Genomic DNA, 13,033 nt, shown 5'->3' with positions numbered 1-13,033 from the left:
GGAAGAGCCTCAGCTGAGCGGCATTCCACCGCGTTACGTGCCGCCATGGATCCTCCTCCTCCTCCTCCTCCTCCTCCTCCTCAGCCTTTTTCTGCTTTCTTCTGCGAGGATGGCCGCTGACCATGCACTGCGGTTTGACCAAGCGGGGACATCGAGTGAAAGCAGCGTACATACTCTACATATCACGCAAATGAGCGCGAATGTTTTCGTAAACTCGCAAACATGTATAGTCGTAGCCGTGGCTCGGCAGTGATGGTGCGGTGTTCTGCCGCGAGTGCCGAATCTCGGTGCGGGCAGAACGCACAGTCACTCGTGTATTGAGATTACGGTGGGTGACTGAAATTCCCGGGAGGTCGAAATTAATCCGCAGTCCTCCACTGCAACGTCTGCGCAGCTATAACTGCGACGTATACGTTAAATAATAATAAAAAAATTTGAATAGGAACACTAAATCAGTTTTGACTGGTAAAGTATTATTTCAAAACTCTATTCTCGTTATTGTCGCGATAATAAGTTGATTATTAAAAGAGAAAATCAAAGTCGATGCTTCTTTTTTTTTTTTTTTTTAAGGTCGAGCCGAGACCCCACACCATCAGAGTGAGGTCACGAATTTCAAAGTATGTAATCGTAATCGGCTCAGTAAAAGTTCTGAAACATTGGCTCCTTCAGAAGATAATGCAGTTAATTTTTACTAATAAAACTTGGCCATAGAAAGGACCATAGAAATCCATGAGCTGGTGCAGGAACTTCAATGCGGCGTCGCCTTTCGTGTTTGCGTTGTTTGCGTGTTTCTCGCGGTGATCGAGAGCGGGTGTTTCGGACAACAAGTGTGATTTACTAATACAGCTCATCTTAGTGTCTCTCTTTAGTGTCTCTCTTTAAGCAAGCTTCTTAGATGACAAATGGAGATTATTTCGATCGCCCCTTGACAGAGGAAAAACGTTCTAGGAGTCCAGGTGCTCTGCTCAAGTTCTTGAGGGCTTGTAAATTGTGCGACCAACTTTGAACATTGTAGCGCGTATCATCGCGTTGTTGTGTGAATTTCTCTCACTTTATTTTTTTATTTGTTTCTTCTATCACATTTTTTCACTTTATCCCTTTCCCCAGCACAGGGTAGCCAGCCAGTACACTGGCTAACCTCCTTGTCTTCCGTTCCCTTTTTTTCAAACGAAGCTTGTATACGCTAGCCTGCGCCGGCGATGTAACGCGAAAACTACTATGGCTCATACCCGCATTGGATATGCGGGTACGTGACGCGCGCGACCAATCAGGGTCGTTGGGTGTGTCGCGGGGAGGGAAAGGGAAGGAAAGGGGATAAGTTTTCTTCTTTCGTCCACCGCCGGGCTCTTCTTCCTTGGTGTTTTAGTTTGTCTTCGTAGTCGTTGTCAGCTTTTCTTAAGCTGTTGCACTGTTCTCGAGCTTCGGTATATATATATATATATATATATATATATATATATATATATATATATTCACGGACTCAAAATCGTGGATGTCAATAAAAAAAATGGGAGGACGCTTAAGCTTCGCTTTTAAGAACGCCATAACATTAAAAGATCCCTGACTGCTTCTCACGCTTCCCGACAACTGCAGCTGAAGCAACAGTAATGGTTACCGGGAAACACTGGCGGCGAACTCTATGCACGAAGGCGAGCTTTCTGGTAGAAACGCGGCCTCTTGCGTAGGGCGATCCCGGAGATATTGCACAGCCGCGCCAAAAAAAAATTGCACAATTTTCAGGTTTACGTTTTTCTTTCGTACTTTTAATATTTCAGTCTGAGAAGTTTTAACATAAAAGGCATGCGCTGTGGGTGTTTTGTTTGTTTTGACATTTGTTTGTGGATTGTTATTCTCAAAATTCCGAGGAAAATCTTTGCCAAGAATGCAAGACAAGGTATGAGCAACATTGATGATAGAATGGTGTGGCGCGCGCGCATACCTAAATATATTAGGAGGGCCTGCGTGGTTGGGGATGATTTTCTCGGCCGCGGGCGCCAAAGCCGACACCGACGCCGGATTTTCGGCGACACGGGGCCCTTAACGCTATCGCGTTAAAATGTCGCATTTTCACCCGAAAGGCGAAGCATCAATTGCGATAGCAAATTCATAGAGGGCTATAGGGTGTAAGGATAGTAGTTTTATCAGCTTTATAAACTTGGACATGCAGCAGCACCAGCAACGCGCACAACTGTTGTCGACGCCGTCGGCGTTTTGCCCGCGTTCGCACCGAACGCGCGCCGCGTTGGTGACTTGTTGCGGGTACCTCTAGGGCGGCTCGGGAGGTTTTCGACGAGATCAGAACGGGACACTCGTCGAGCAGCGTCGGAAGTCCTTACCACCTTCTCGCCTCGCAACGTTTTTATATAAATACGCATTTGGTACCACAGCTAAACATCGCCTCCCCTCCCTCCCTCCCGTCCCCCCACGGCCTTTCGCGCGGCGGAAGAAGTCGCGTTTGCTTTATATATATATATGGTGATTGTAAAGGAGGAAAGAGACGCCTACTTCTGCAGCCCTTCAGGGAGCACGGCGCAGAACGCGCGTTTGCTCTCCGCTGTGCGTTCGCTCTCCGTGAAAGCGCGCGTCCCTCGCGCGCTTTCACTCGCACATCAGCATACGGCGCGCGGCGACTTCATCGCCGTTGGACGTCATACGGAACCTCACGGCGACGGCGACGGCAGAAATCCGCTTTGAGTGTCCATATAATTGTTATCCAAATAATAGAACCGAATTTAATTGCGGACAGACAGAGGTTACACTGCGAGTATATAGTAAACAAGAAAAGCGAGTACACATTAATGAATGCGCATGAGCGAAGGCCTCGGGCAGTCCGTCGCCCCGATCGGGCACTTGGGAGATCGGTCCGTTGTCTTTCAAGTCTCAGGCTACGCTGCCTGCTCAGCCGCGCACATTCTCACCCCCAGCCTCAGGACCATGTGTCCGGGCTGCATAAGTCACACCGGCGGTGGGCGCCACTCGAACCTACCGAGCTGCCCGCGCCGCCTCGCCCCCGACCAAAACGCTCCCCAAACACTCCTTTCTCCAGATGCCGCTAGCGGCGCGCCGTGCGATTTATGGTGCTCGCAAGACCAAGTGCGCGAGAACCCCTGCCGCAGCCTTTATCGCGGAACCCCGTCCGGCCACCGCCGCTTTGCAGGCGTCCTCGGGAAGCGACTCGGGTGCGAGCAAGGTGCACAACATTACAAGGCAACAAATACACAAACACACAGAGACCCCAGAGAAGACGAGTGACCACGCATTCCAACTAAACAAAAAGGATGCACACATGTCTCAATCAAGGCGAACCTTAACAACGACCTTACAAGGGGGCGCGCGCTCCGCCGGGTTTCCCTCGCCTCAGATCAGTTTCGGCGACCGGATGGAAGGCTACCGTGGTGCATTCCGCCGAGGAGCCGGCTGCATTTGAGCAACGGCGCCGCGAACTCACTCGGGAAAGGGCTCGTCGTCGACGTGCCGATTCTAGCGTGAGGGCTTCCGAAGCCCAGGCTAAACCCCGAGTTGCGGGCAGCGCGATGTTGAGGCCAAACGTCAGCGAAGAGCCACCTACCCTGAGTTTGGGGCGAATGAAGCGGAACGCGTCGTCTTGCCACAAGCTTCGCTTACCCCCATTTCCTCGACAGGGGAAGGGCTCTGAATTTTTTCTACCTCTTTCTCGAGCTGCTTTAAAATGTTCTACATTTTGTTTGTAAGCTTTCTTCCCGCTTGCTCTCTTTCTTCTTTGAACATCACTTTGATGCGGCTTTCGCGACGGAGTTAAACTTTTGCACATTTCGGATGGTGCACGCAGGCCGAGCCGATACCGGTGTATGCATGGCAAATCAGTATAGAAATCTTCCCGTACGAAAGATAAAAAATAACTAGCTGAAGGAAACGCAGCACATTTCCCAACCCATCAAGATTCTAAGCAAGAAATCAACGCCCAAGCACTCCGTACAGATGGTTAACCAGCGACGATGAAACGTGCGGCCCCGGTGTTTATCACTGGTTTAATCCCGACGGTTCATTAAAGTATTTCTCAATTATTGGTTACGTCTTTGTGTTTCTTAATGAGGTTACACACACGTTCGGCTGCGACGGAGAGAACGACGTCACTGACGGTATATGCCCGCAGTCCGCCGTTGTCGCATATTGCCGCTTGCGATTCTTCAAAGTTAAATTGCTTCAAAATTAAATCTGACCGTTACGGTGAGACAATGAATGGCTCACATCCCCTTAAGCAATGGCTCATACCCCCGTAAACGCGGCCTCCCCATTACGACGACAGAAGTGAAATTCTGCGCTGGAATGATGAGCAGCAACGGAGCCATTGTGGAAGACGACAACGAACGCGGGAACAGTGGCACGCGCCAACGAGCCAGCTGTGGAAGAAGACGACGACGCTCGAGCCATTGCTGATGATAGATTTCGGCGTACAGGAGACAGACGGACGAATCGGCTAGCCACATACAGCTTCGCTGTAAAAACTACGGCGTCCCCGGACTCTTGGACTTCTAAACATTTCCAATTGCGTATACGTGTGTATTTGCGGCGATGCGTCTTTTACATTCCGGGCGATATCTTCGCCTAAATACCAACAGGACCCATTTAATGTTGTTATATTATATACTGCTTCGGGGGTCAGCCAATCGGGGCAAGTATTTCGTCCGGCGATCTTGCGAAGCCCTTTAGTCGATCTCACGGTGTGAAACAAACGCACCACCGTAAATACTCGCAAATTACGTTACCGCGTGAAAGAACCTTCACAAAGTCACATTCAGCATTTCGCAAATGCGTGAACAGCGAGGCGACCTCCGTGTAGCAGTTCGGTGTTTTCAATGGGCCCGCAAGTAGGACCGAAAGACAGCGCGCAGCAACGGATTTGTTCTCGCGAGGCTATCGGCCGCTCAGAGTTTTCCCTTTTGACAGGGCGAAGGCGGAATTACCGACCATGTGGAGAACACCCCACTGGGCGTGGGCTTCTCTCGACGTGTCGCCCTTCTCTCTTGCCCCTATATCACTCCATTCCTTCGAACCACACCGAACCAGCGAATCAGCTCGAGCCTCAAATAAGCACCACGACCGTCGAGTCGGATCGAGTCTGCGCCAATCTGCAAGCCTCGGCAGTCCGCACGCACACGCGTATATAAGCACGCAGATCGTGTGCAACTCTCGCGCGGCCCATACGTACACACAGCAACAGTCTTGCCCCATTCCTGCATATCTCATTCCTTCCCTCCCGACGAGATACATTCACCGAAGACCTCCAATAGGGTAAAACTAATCTCGCTTATCACGAGTGTCAGTTCACGCTGCTCTCTGTATAGGTCTGAGGAGATCGAAGTAAATTGTGAGTTAGACAGCGCGCGGGGGGGGGGGGGGGGGGGGGGGGTCAGGACGCCCTGACATTCAAAGTCAAAGTTTATTGGACAACAGTGCCTAAAAATACAGTTATCAGGAGCACAGAAAAAAAAAGCACAAAACAGGCTTGACGGGGTCTGTACCCACTAAACAAATTTCACATTGGCAACATGAACCCCCTGCACCCGCGCATGATAATAGTATAGACAGAGTTAACGGATACCCAGACACTATACAGGGTGTTTCAGTGAACACTTTCAAAAATTCTTAATGGTTGCCTGTGGCAGATAGCACAACTCTAGTTCGTGAGCTGGTCTACTCGAAGAGGCGGACATTACTTCCACAAAAAATTGAAATGCATAATCGACTAATAAAATAAATAACAAAAATTCACAAATTAAGTTTTTAACTCATTACCTGATGGCCCATATTGCAATTTACAAATTGTAGCCGTGGAATTCACAAGGCGGATAGACTTGGAACGAATTCTCGGGATGACACCAGTTTCGAGATATTAATTCCCGAAATTTGCGGAGAAACGCATTGGCGTTCCAGTTAGTTTCTTAACAAAACGTCGCTTTATGCATTGAAGCACAATATTAAATGGAACGCCAATGCATTTCTCCGGAAAGTTCGAGTATTAATACCTCGAAACTGGTGCCATCATGAGAATTAATTCCAAGTGGATCCGCCTTGCGAACTCCACCGCTACAATTTGTTAATTTCAATATGGGCCATCAGGCAATTAGTTAAAAACTTACTTAGTGAATTTTTTTAATTAGTCGATTATGCATTTCAATCTTTTTAATAATGTCCGCCTCTTCGAGTAGACCAGCTCATTAACTAGAATTGGGCTATCTGCCACAGGCAACCTTAAATAAATTTTGAAAGTGTTCGCTGAAATAGCCTGTATATGCAAGTCATGCCATGAATGTTAATGTAAACAATATTATGGACGCCAACAAGCTGGATCCCCCATCAGGCATTGTACGAAAAGAGAAAAGAGAGATATAGGCTGTGTTTCAATTTTCCATCATCGTAGACAGTCTACTTTGACGTCTACGAAGACAGCCAAGACAGCTTCGAGGACAAGTAATGGAACGCGTTTCGAGCCGTCTGGAAGACGCTTCTGCGACGTGACGCCACCTCGCGGCGACAAAAACATGTTGAGAAAAACACACATTAGTTCTGTATTATTGCGATAGCAATTATATGGACACTTCAACCGGATTTCTGCCGTCGGCGTCGCCGTCGCCGTGAGGTTCCGTATAGATTCCAAGGGCGATAAAATCGTCGCCGCGCGCCGTATGCGCGAGTGAAAGCGCGCAGGGGACGCGCGCTAAATCGGAGAGCCAACGCACGGCGGAAAGCAAACGCGATTGTCGCGCGAAAGGCCGTGGGGGTACGGGGGGGGGTGGGGGGGGGGAGGAGGCGGGGCGACGCTGTGCTACGGCACCAAATGCTTATCTTGCAACCCAGCGCAAGGGGAACTGGCAGCGCAATCTCCCACGCGAAAGAAAAAAAAAAGCGGGGAGGCAGCGCGGGAGGGAGGGGGGGGGGGGGAAGCAGCTTCTACTCTGCCAACAAATACGCTTGCACTGGCTGTAGTGGCCGTCGCCCGCACCGTCTCTTATCTCCACGCGGCTTTGACCTTTGTATGCGCTGTGCATTCGCCACTCAGTTTCCGTTGAAGCGATAGACCGCACGATTCTTCGCCCGCTGCAGCGGCTACGTTTGCTGCCAGCGCTTTGACAGTTGTTGTCTGCGGTCATTCAGTGTGATCTATTCATGTTTGCTTGTGCGCGATGACACCACGCTTGTCAATTCAGTTAGAAAGCGAATGTGTCCAAGTTTATGCGGCCGATAAAACTACTCTACTATCCATACTCCGAATAGCTCTCTACCAATTTGCTATCGCAATTGATGCTTCGCCTTTCGGACGAAACTGCGACATTTTTTTTTAAGTACTTTCGCCTGCGAACCTATGAAAAACATGATGTGACTTACATTAAGGGTATAGAAAAGCGTGTCTACGTTTTTGTGTGCGCAGACAACCCTCCCGTCGAGTTTCTAAGCGTCCTGCTCAGTCGCCATCTTGTTTAGACAGGAAAGCAGCCTGCAGGTTGCATCGTTCTTGACTTCGATGCTGCCTTCGCGATGCTGTCTACTTTGACATCTTCGTGAGAATTGGAACGAGACCTAAGATCGCCGCCGTCCACTTAGCTGTCTATTTAGCCGTCTAAGGCGAGTATTGGAACACACCCATACTCGCAATATATGTCTGGAGGGCAGCGCGCCAGTTTCCGAATGCATGCCACGCCGCCCTCACCATGAGCGTCTCATCGCAGACCACGGTGGCGCCGACCATGGCGCCGACTGACGACGCTGCTCCCATCACAAGCAAGGTTGGAATCGCGAACGGAGCAGCCCGCGAACCGGCAGGTTTCGCCACTCGGCCTCCGCGATCGGCGCCGAATATGTTGACCAAACCGCGGCCTTCGCGCGCGCATGGCTTTCTTGTTTGCGTTAGCACAGCATAAACACAGAGCGAGGCGGCCGCTCAGGAAAGCCGTCGCTTGCCATTGTTCCTGGAAGACTTTCATGACAGCATTTTGTGCGAGAGAGAGAGAGGGAGACGAAGATCGGAACGAGAGGCCGCGAGAAAGAAGGGGGTGGACGCGCGAGTCTGAGGAGGGACCACTGCTCCCCGGCGTACGCAACCGGAAGCCCGCGCATTGACCGCCGGGCAGCGCATCGTGGCGCGAATTCCGGGTCGCTCGCCTTTGTGCCGTGCCCTGTGGGCCGTGCGAACGCCGTTTTTGACGCTTCCGTATCGGGAGGCATATCTCACGACTGCACACCAGCGGGCGCAAGGCGAAACCGCTCTTTTTGCCTCGCGGTTAACGCGAGCGTTTCAGCAGATGAGTTTTTTGCGTCGAAACAGCTGCAGGAAACGATAGATTCGAGGGGCTGCTGAATCCGTGTCCTGCCGCCCTCTTTTCGTCATTTGCTTGCTTGCCATCAAGAGTGGCTCGTACCCACTATTGGCCAAAAATCGGGTGATTGAAGGAAAACATTTATCGGAGTATAATAACGATCACATCTGAAAATTTTTGGATGGAGTTTATTCATATGGAATGGAATGGAAAGGAATTTACTTCCCAACCTCTTCTTTCTTGATCTCTCTCTTTCACACACGCACGCACGCGCATGCACAAGGCTGGGACCAAGGAGAAAAATCGTCATATATTCTGCATGCCGACAGGTTCCACAAAACCACTTGCGTGCGCATTGCCCATGCATGTTACTTCACAGCACTTTGCCTTCTGTTATACTGCATGCTATCGTGATCACCAGCCCTACTTCTGATGCTTGTGCTCGTTCGTCCCACTAGCCGCACACACACCGACACAATTCCCAGTTTCTCCAAAGAAACGAAACCGATGAGCGCTTGCCCAATTGGGCAAGAAGAGAACAGGAGGAACAAAAAAAAATGTCCATTAACCTCTGTTCTTGCTCATGGCAAACCGATAGAGGCAACAGCGCGCCTTTCATCCCGTGAGGTAACCGTCAGCGAAGAGAGCACAGCGTCACGCTCCAAGAGAATAGAGAGCAAATGGGGGCGTCCGCTGGGAAGTGGGCATCAGTCGCGCCTGGAGGATTACACACTCGGGGCAGCGATGCGCGCGACTGCCCTTGGCATGCACGCCTGCAAGGTTTCCTTCTCGAAGGAGGAGGAGGAGGCCTACACCGGCGGAAACGACGCTGTCGCGGGCGACATTCGCAAAGGGTACTACGAGGCAGAGCTCGCGGGCGCAAGTGTGAGCGAGTCACTGAATGCACGCCTTCGAAAAGAGCAGATATCTGTCCTACATAGTCAACAGAGAAAGGCAAAAGCATAGAGCAACTTGAAGTGAAGCGTTTGTGTGTGTCCTGCCTTCTGCATCCGACTCCAGTTTCTTGCTCTAAATAGCTCACTGAGGCAAAATCAGTCGAGCTTCCTTTCGCAGGGAGTCGTGGAGCAACGCTGGAAAACTGACAGCCCGTGCATGAGTGGGGGACGGCTATAGTGTTCACGTTTTGTTACTGCAGACTTTGCTCTAGAAACGTCGTACCGTTAGCGTGACGTTGCGGATTTCAGCCAGCCTTGTGCTACCCAGGATGCTCAGCTTTCCTTCTACATTCTCTCTAAATTTGTCTGTGACACCGCCAGTATGTACAACGTATCTTTCATCGATGCCTATGGAAAAAAAATGTCGCAGTTTCGCCCGAAAGGCGAGGCATCAATTGTGATAGCAAATTAGTAGAGAGCTATACGGAGTAAAGATAGTAGTTTTATGGGCTGCTTAAACTTGGACACATTCTCTCACTAACTGAATTAGCAAGCACGGTGTCAGCGCGCAGAGCAAACATGAATAGATCACACTCGATGACCGCAGGCTACTGTCAGAACGCTGGCGTGGGCAAGCGCGGTAGCAGCAGCGAGCGAAGGTTCGTGCGGTTTATCGCTTCAACGGAAATTGAGCGGCGAAAGCACAGCGCAAACAAACGTCAAAGCCGTGCGAAGATCGTTATCAAGATACGGTGCGTGCGACAGCCCACAGTCGCACGAAGTACAAGTACGTAGTTGCTGGCAGAGTAGAAGCCGCACCCCCTTCCTCCCACGTTGCCTTCCTGCTTTCCTCCTTTCGCGTGGGAGTCGCCAGTTCCCCTTGTTCCCGGTCGCAAGATACGCATTTGGTGCCGCAGCTAAACGTCGCCTCCCCTCCCTCCCTCCCATCCCCCCACGGCCTTTCGCACGACTGAAGACGTCACGTTTGCTCTCCGCCGTGCGTTCGCACTTCGTGAAAGCGTGCGTCCATCGCGCGCTTCTACTCGAACATACAGCATACGGCGCGTGGCGACGATTTTATTGCCCTTGGACTTTATACGGAACCTCACGGCGACGGCAGAAATCCGCTTGGAGTGTCCATATAATTGCTATCGCAATAAAAAAGAAAAAGGTTTGACAGCAATTTTCATTTTCTCGGATTTCTAGGCGGATTGTCCTGGAGTTCATAGTGCAATTGATGCTACAATCGATGCTGCAATCGTACTGTCAACTTTTTCTGGGCTTCCCGAGGTGTATATAGCGTACATGTGCTGGGAAACGCTTGCGTGACCAACATCCGTACACTTCAGAGCGTCCAAGCGCAAGCACTCCTGACCTGCCTTGGACTCCCGATGCGTGCATCTACAGTGGTTACCGTAGCATTTGCACGAGATCACCCGATCACCACGCGTGTATTGCATTTGACATCCATAGTACACATATAAGAAACCTTAATCGCCTTCCGTCGCTACATCTGGGCCGGTATATTGTAGTGATGCTTTTCCGATGCTAAGGCCTTTTCGCGCTTGGTCAGCGGTCAAAGCGACGGTCCGCTCACGTTATCAACGGGATCAGCCGCCCGTGAGCGGTGGATGTTAAGACTAGCATAGAATAAAGCATAACGCATCGCTACGAAATACCGGCCCTGGCTTACCCGCCTACAATGCGGTCATGTACAACGTACGCCAAACACCTGCTAGAAGACGGCCGTCGCCTTCGTGGCGTCGTGCACCAACAAAACGTGCAGGCTCATTATTCCCGGCATCAAAAGAAAAGTTGGAGTGCTATTAGTATCGTTCAAACAAGCAACGCTGTAATTTCTACCGTACACGAGGCGCACGGCACCCGACTTCATGTTCGTATATATATATATATATATATATATCCGCCCCTAGGTTTGTGAGTGGTGGCGCTGGCTAACACTCCCAGGGTGAGTTCTAGTTGTAAAAACATAAATACCCCAGAAAGTGAATGGGAAAACGGCTCCGCGGCAGCTCAATGGTGAGAGCATCGCACGCGTAATGCGAAGACGAGGGTTCGTTCCCCATCTGCGGACAGTTGTTTTTTAATCCACTTTAATTTCTGTTAATTTATCACTTTCGTTATTTCAATTAGTAAGTACAAGTGATTTCCTCTATGTTGCCCTTTGTGTCATGTTTGTTGGCTTCTTATGAGATATATATATATATATATATATATATATATATATATATATATATATATATATAGTAGTAACTGGATTTTTCAATGGGCCAAGCGTATTTAGGAAAATCAGAAGCACAACTTCGCGGTTATCTTAGGTTTATTATTTTCCCAACAGTTTCGGTCGGTGGACCGACCTTTTTCAAGGGATACAGGAAAATCTTGCAACCTTTTTCAAGGGATACAGGAAAATCTTGCAAGAGTCTGTTTATATTTTCCTGTATCCCTTGAAAAAGGTCGGTCCACCGACCGAAACTGTTGGGAAAATAATAAACCTAAGATAACCGCGAAGTTGTGCTTCTGATTTTCCTATATATATATATATATATATATATATATATATATATATATATATATATATATATATTCAAAAAAGGAAAAAAAGACGAACGTTTATGGCATATTTACTGACTGACGTTTCGGCCGGAGGACCGGCCTTCGTCGGAGTGATACATATATATATATATATATATATATATATATATGTGTGTGTGTGTGTGTGTGTGTGTGTGTGTGTGTGTGTGTGTGTGTGTGTGTGTGTGTGTGTGTGTGTGTGTGTGTGTGTGTGTGTGTGTGTGTGTGTGTGTGTGTGTGTGTGTGTGTGTGTGTGTGTGTGTGTGTGTGTGTTGACGGTTCTGTTAATTCTGTTAGTGAGACAGGCGCAGTTGCCCTTCCAATGAAGTCTGTTGTATTACGTCAAGATCAAGAGATTCAGTGTGACAGTCCCGGGCAGCGGAGCTTTCTGTGCTTCGAGTTTATTCTTCAGAAGCCACTTCATCACTGCACCATTTTTTGCGAGTCGAAGATAGCCTTCGAAAGTATTTAAACTCCTATGAGCCACGGATCTCATAAACAACTTTTATCAGAGATAAGACTAAGCTTACACCACCGAGAAACACAACAGGAATGCGATATACTTTATCAGTCGCTGCTGCGGCACACTGCGGTGCCAAAAGAAACGATCGCACTGATGAATCCGCGCATTCTGCGCACAACTGTGACATGTACGCATTAATTCCACTCGCAAGAACAGGCACATCAGTTACACTTTGCCCCATGGCACGCGACTGTATACATTGTCCTCGTAGAACTCAACAAGCTTCGCGAACAGTCGCCTACATTCACTGACTCCCGACTGGAAGATCTGTATACCACCTGGGGTGCCAAGGTGTGAACAAACTCTTATGTACCGGTTGTGGCTCTGTGTCGCGCGTTTACGAAATCACACTCGTTCATAAATGGGTGTACCTTATACCTGCATGTGACAACGTGGCTAGTGAGGAAACAATGCTCATATATATACTGCGCAGCTGTCCACATTGTACTACGCAAAGGCGGGTGATGTGCACGACCTTAGAGACAGCCGACACCTGTCAGTGCAACGACCGCATGCGCTAAAGGCACCCAGATCGCCAGTTCCCCTTCCAGCAATCTACGGACCTGCGAGATACGCTGTGATAGTGTTCTCCCTTCCATCTCTTCAAATCTCTTTTCCCCTGTGCAGAGAAGCAAACCGGATTTTTTCCGGCTATAGCTTCCCTACCTTTCCTTTCTCTCTCTCTCTCATACCTTACAAACTCGGCAGGCATCACATCTGCGGGG

General features: G+C 49.5%; 1 protein-coding gene across 3 annotated transcripts in view; it reads right to left on the bottom strand.

Moving 5' to 3' along the window:
• Nucleotides 1-13,033, bottom strand: part of LOC119443145 (band 4.1-like protein 4) — a 132,835-nt gene that overhangs the window by 67,785 nt on the left and 52,017 nt on the right. The window lies entirely within an intron of this gene.

This window comes from Dermacentor silvarum, chromosome 2, assembly GCF_013339745.2.
Source record: "Dermacentor silvarum isolate Dsil-2018 chromosome 2, BIME_Dsil_1.4, whole genome shotgun sequence".
In the NCBI taxonomy this organism is placed as follows: domain Eukaryota; kingdom Metazoa; phylum Arthropoda; class Arachnida; order Ixodida; family Ixodidae; genus Dermacentor; species Dermacentor silvarum.
The sequence above is the reverse complement of the archived record's forward strand: the minus strand, read 5'-3'. Positions and strand labels throughout refer to the sequence as shown.